The following is a 6,270-nucleotide window of genomic DNA, read 5'->3' as shown; positions in this document are numbered from 1 at the left end:
TGGTGGTGCACGCCTTTAATCCCAGCACTCGGGAGGCAGAGGCAGGCGAATTTCTGAGTTCGAGGCCAGCCTGGTCTACAGAGTGAGTTCCAGGACAGCCAGAGCTATACAGAGAAACCCTGTCTCGAAAAAACAAAACAAAACAAAACAAAACAAAACAAAAAAACAAAAAAAGAGAAGACCTCCAGAGGCTTAAAACATGGATGATCAAACTTAATGATCTGGGGTCCTGCTGCTGTGGAGAATGGAGTCTAGCTCTAGGTGGAGACAGACCCTTGTCTCCTCTCTTAGGGCTGACACAGTGGGACAGCTCAGGGACCTGCCAGGGGACACTCCTATGGAGGCAAGTTCACCTTAAGGCTTTTCCTGGCCGGGATTCCTGCTCCCTAGCGCCACTCTTACTGCTGCCAGGGTGTCCTGCCCTCTGTCCCCTTCTTGACTCCTCCCTCAGAATTGTTCTCTTCTCTTCTGTCTTCCTCTTTCTGGCGCTGGCAGAGCCTAACTCGGGTGTTTCAGGCTTCCCTGTTCTTTTAGAAAAGCTCTGTCTTTGTAGATGATAAACCAGCCTGCCTCCATCTTGGGCTTAAAAGACATTTTATAGTAAAGGCAACTGAGGTTCATTCCTGTTTACCATTTAATCTGTTTCTCAAGGAGTGCTCTATGCCCCACCTGAAACCTTAACTACAAATGGTTACTGTACTGTACTGCCTGTACCAAGAAATGGCAACCATAGCTTTGCTTTTAAAAGTTATTATAGGCTTTCTGCGCTACCCGGGGACGGGTCTATACGGCGTTGTTCTTGATTCCCATCGTAACTTAAAGGGAAACTTACACAATGTCCGGAGCCCTTGACGTCCTGCAGATGAAGGAGGAGGATGTCCTCAAATTCCTTGCTGCGGGAACCCACTTAGGTGGCACCAACCTTGACTTTCAGATGGAGCAGTACATCTACCAAAGGAAAAGTGACAATATCTACATCATAAACCTGAAGAGGACCTGGGAGAAGCTGTTGCTCGCAGCTCGAGCTAGCTATTGTTGCCATCAAGAACCCTGCTGACGTCAGCGTCATCTCCTCCAGGAACACAGGCCAGCGAGCTGTGCTGAAGTTTGCTGCTGCCACAGGAGCCACTCCGATTGCTGGCCGATTCACACCTGGGACCTTCACTAACCAGATCCAAGCAGCCTTCAGGGAGCCACGGCTTTTAGTGGTGACCGATCCCAGGGCTGACCACCAGCCACTCACAGAGGCCTCTTATGTCAACCTGCCCACCATTGCTCTGTGTAACACAGATTCTCCCCTGCACTACGTGGACATTGCCATTCCATGCAACAACAAGGGAGCTCACTCAGTGGTTCTGATGTGGTGGATGCTGGCCAGGGAAGTACTCCGCATGCGAGGTACTATCTCCCGTGAGCACCCCTGGGAGATCATGCCTGATCTTTACTTCCACAGAGACCCAGAGGAGATTGAGAAGGAGGAGCAGGCTGCTGCTGAGAAGGCTGTGACCAAGGAGGAATTCCAGGGTGAGTGGACAGCACTAGCTCCTGAGTTCACTGCTGCTCAGCCTGAGGTGGCCGACTGGTCTGAGGGTGTGCAGGTTCCCTCTGTGCCCATCCAACAGTTCCCCACGGAAGACTGGAGTGCACAGCCAGCCACTGAGGATTGGTCAGCAGCTCCCACAGCGCAGGCCACTGAGTGGGTTGGAGCCACCACTGAGTGGTCCTGAGCGGCTGTGCAGGTGCCTGAGCAAAGGGAAAAAAGATGGAAGGAAAATAAAGTTGCTAAAAGCTGAAAGAAAAAAAAAGTTATTATAGGGCTGGAGAGATGGCTCAATGGTTAAGAGCAGTGACTACATTTCTAAGAGGTCCTGAGTTCAATTCCCAGCAACTACGTGGTAGCTTACAACCGTTTGTAATGGGATTCGATGCCCTCTTCTGGTGTGTCTGAAAACAGCTACAGTGTAGTCATATAAATGAAATAAATCTTTAAAAAAAAACGCACAGAAAGAAGGGAGGGAGGGAGGAAGGAAGGAAGGAAGAAAGGAAGGAAGAAGAGGTTCTAAGTGGAAGCTTGATTTTTCTGATATCTTTTAACTTTTCTGGCAGGACTCAGGACAGGACCCCCAAGACTTCTCTCCTGCCTTTCTTCTCCCCACCCCCCCTCTTTCTCTCTATCAAACAGCCTCACTATATAGACCACACTGGCCTTAAACTCAGAAAGATCCATTTGCCTCTGCCTACCAAGTGTGGGATTCCACTCCTGACTTTTGTTTGTTTGTTTGTTTGTTTTGTTTTGTTTTGTTTTGTTTTGTTTTGTGTTGAGACAGGGTTTCTCTGTGTAGCCCTGGCTGTCCTGGAACTCACTTTGTAGACCAGGCTGGCCTCGAACTCAGAAATCCGCCTGCCTCTGCCTCCCAAGTGCTGAGATTAAAGGCATGTGACACCACCGCCCGGCTTCTGACTTTGCCTTTTAATTCTTTAATTGGTGGAAAAAATGAACTCCTTCTGCATCCCCAGATGGCCCCACTGTTGCCTTTGTACACGGACACTACCTTTGATCCTGCCCGTGCTCCTGATGTTTATGGCGTCTGTGTGGCAGATGGATGGGCTGTGTGTCATCCTACTCAAACCTGCCTTCAGTAATCTCAGCTGGACCTTGAAGTAGATGACGCTGGGGATCTGAAAGAGTAGATTCTCTCAGCCACGGTTGGGTGTTGAGTGTCTCAATGGTGAAGGTGATGCTAAGGACACAGGGGAGACTGTGTTTGTTTACACTGGGACTAGCACAAAAATTGAGAGCAATTTTCCAAGCATTGACTACTCGAAGCAGCAAAGGATTCCTTGGCTCATAGAACTGAGATTTGAGTAAATGAGGGCCTGAGAGAGTGGGGTTGGGAAGGAGGGAAACAACTGGAGGGAGGGAGGGAGGGAGGGAGGGAGGGAGGGAGGGAAGGGAGGAAGGGAGGGAGGGAGAGAGGGAGAGGTGGAGGGAGGAAGAGCCACATTGGGTTGTTTCCACCCTCACAGGCTGGGGATCAAAGCTGGGGCCTCTGAACACTGCAGCAATGTTGGGAACTAAAAAAGGGGGCCCGGGGAAGAGGGGGAAGGGAAAGAGACCCACACTCCGCCAGTTTTACCTATCCTCTGGTCTGTCAGGCATGGGAGGGCTGCTACTACCTTCTACTCATCCCTAGGTGGACATTCCTCTGTCCCACTCTTCAGGGGGTGGCCAGGGGCAGCCCTACCTGGGCACCCTGAAGCTGCTTTGCTAAAGCCACCAGGGTTATAGGAGAGAGGGAAGAGGTTCCCAATGCGAGAGTGCGCGCAGCCTTGATGAGCAGAGACTGTCTATGGTTTAAGAGCTTTATTATAGAGATGCAGGGAAAGAGAAAGAGAGAAAGAGAGAGAGAGAGAGAGAGAGAGAAGGCTAGAGAGAAAAAGAGTAAGAGGGAGAGAGGCGAGAAGACAAAGAAGGGAGAGAGAGGGTGAGAGTAAGGGGTAAGAGGGAGACAAGTAAGAGTGTAAGAGAGTAAGAGAGAGAGAGAGGTGGGGCTAAACAGCCCTTTTTATGGTCTTTACTGTTGCTAGGTAACTGTGGAGGAGTTAACAGTTCTTCTGTAAATTGACCCACAGCCCAGCTCTGCTCTGTCCTTTACTTTTTTTCTTGGTTTGTTTTGTTTGTTTGTTTGGTTGTTTTGTTTTGTTTTGTTGGTTTTTCGAGACAGGGTTTCTCTGTGTAGCCCTGGCTGTCCTGGAACTCACTCTGTAGACCAGGCTGGCCTCGAACTCAGAAATCTGCCTGCCTCTGCCTCCTGAGTGCTGAGATTAAAGGCGTGCGCCACCAGCTGGCTTCTATATTTTACTTTTTAAAGACTGATTTTGTTGAGGTGCATGAGTGACCCCAGAGAGCACACAAACACTGATCTCAGTCATACAGGGATAGTTTATTGAGTGCATACCTAATATTGATGATCAGGGTTGTAGCTGAGGCTATGGCCCTGGGCATCTTTCTCTGTCCACTTATAAATGGGGGGGGGGCACAAGAACCACAGTGAGTTCATACACAGGTGCAGGAAGTGCTGCCCGACGATCAGCTCTGACTCAAGAAGTTTTAGGCATAACAGTTCATATTGACCTTTAATTTGATGGGTCCTACGTAATTAATTTGTTGTAGTGGTAGAATGTTATCCTGCTCTAAACTCCCCAGCACATGGGCTTCTCAGTACTGCCTAATGTTGTGGATTCTTGAATGAAAGACACACCCACATAGCCTTGTTTTTAATATGTCCTAAGCAGCTCAATGGCTGGGCCACTCCCAAACTTCCACATTGTTAACGCCTCCCCTCCAATACTACTGAATTATCACTTTCTAAAATCCATCATCGCTACCCCAGACCCAATGGGGTAGGAGCCCCTGGGGTTGCTCTCCCCTGGCTCTTACATGGCTATGTGCTCTCTCCTGCAACTCTCAGGGCTGGTCCTCCTGCTTCCCCTTGTAGTGATTTTAAATCTTTGTTCTTGTAGTGATTTTAAATCTTGTAGTGATTTTAAATCTTTGTTTTAAATCTTTGCTGACAACTTTATTTACTAATTAGAGCCAACTGGGGGCAGGGACCCACGATGCCTTACATATAGATGTACAAATTCCTATGTAATTAAAAACAATTAACATAATAAACCGAATCTACAATAGGTTGTGGTATTTCTTAACAGACCTCGCCGCAGTGGTGGTGCACACCTTTAATCCCAGCACTTGGGAGGGAGAGGCAGGTGGATTTCTGAGTTCCAGGACAGCCTGGTCTACAAAGTGAGTTCCAGGACAGCCAGGACTATACAGAGAAACCCTGTCTTGAAAAAAAAAAAAAAGGATTAACAGACCTCACACAGAATGTAACAGTTTAGATGATCAGCATGACCCTGCTTTGAGTTATTTTTTTTCTTTCTCTCTTTCTCTCTTTCTTTTTTTTTTTTTTTTTTTTTTTTGAATTTTTGAGACAGGGTTTTTCTGTGTAGCCCTGGCTGTCCTGGAACTCACTGTGTAGACCAGGCCGGCCTCGAACTCAGAAATCTGCCTGCCTCTCAAGTGCTGGGATTAAAGGAGTGCGCCACCACCACCTGGCTCTTTCTTTCTTTTTTAAAGATTTATTTATTATATACGTAAGTACACTGTAGCTGTCTTCAGACACTCCAGAAGAGGGTGTCAGATCTCATTACAGATGGTTGACCTCTGAGTCATCTCTCCAGCCCCAAGTTATTTTTCTGTGTCAATGACTGGCAGGCAAATTACAGCGATAATATGAAATAGCTGGTAGGCATTGGCTACAGCCATTTCGGGGCCAGGCAGACCTCTCTACAGATCCTTTTTTTAATGTCTGAGTGTTTTGCCTGCGTGCATGAATTGGGCTCTTGGAGATCAGAAGAGAGCACTGACTCCTGGAAACAGTAATCATAGACAGGTGTGAACCACCATGTGGGTGCCATGAACCAAATCCTGGTCTGCAGGAACGGCAGCTGTTATTATTGCAGAGCCACCTCAGAGCCTCTCGCTGTATAGCTTGACATAATGGAGAAGCAGCCACTCTTGTCCCTGGTAACGTGAACCACTCGCTCTGAGGGGATAGCGTTTGAGCAGTGATCTCACTGATCACTGATTTGGTGCTGGTGGAAGAGCCATAAAAATCCAAGGTTCCTTGCACGAGGTTGTGTGTGTGAATGGTTCACCATAGAAGGCGCTGCCTTCCATAACTTACATCAACTGGCTATTGGTTTGTGTGAGTGTGAGCACACAGTGGATGTAAGAAAACAACTTTCTGGAGTCAGTTCTGGGAATCAAACTCAGGGCCTCAGGGCCCCAGGCTTGCAGGGCAATGTGTTTTGACCCACAAAACGATCTTTTTTCTCTCTCTTTCTTCTCTCTCTTTCTTCTCTCTCTTTCTTCTTTCTCTTTCTTTCTTTCCGAGACAGGGTTTCTCTGTATAGCTCTGGCTGTCCTGGAACTCACTTTGTAGACCAGGCTGGCCTCGAACTCAGAAATTCGCCTGCCTCTGCCTCCCAAGTGCTAGGATTAAAGGCATGTGCCACCATGCCTGGCTTTCACAAAGCTATCTTGCCAGCCAAGTGCTTTATCATCTGTTAATTGTGGGCTATACACTCTTGCTTTTTTTGTTTTGTTTTGTTTTTTAATTTTAAGGCAAGTTTCACTATGTAGCCCTGGCTGGTCTGGAACTCACAGAGATCCACTGGCCTATGACTCAAGAGTGCTGGGATTAA

General features: G+C 47.9%; 1 pseudogene; it reads left to right on the top strand.

Annotated features, from left to right (window-relative positions):
• Positions 759–1,792, top strand: Rpsa-ps12 (ribosomal protein SA, pseudogene 12; annotated as a pseudogene).

Source organism: Mus musculus, chromosome 4 (genome assembly GCF_000001635.26).
Source record: "Mus musculus strain C57BL/6J chromosome 4, GRCm38.p6 C57BL/6J".
NCBI classification, from domain to species: domain Eukaryota; kingdom Metazoa; phylum Chordata; class Mammalia; order Rodentia; family Muridae; genus Mus; species Mus musculus.
The sequence above is the reverse complement of the archived record's forward strand: the minus strand, read 5'-3'. Positions and strand labels throughout refer to the sequence as shown.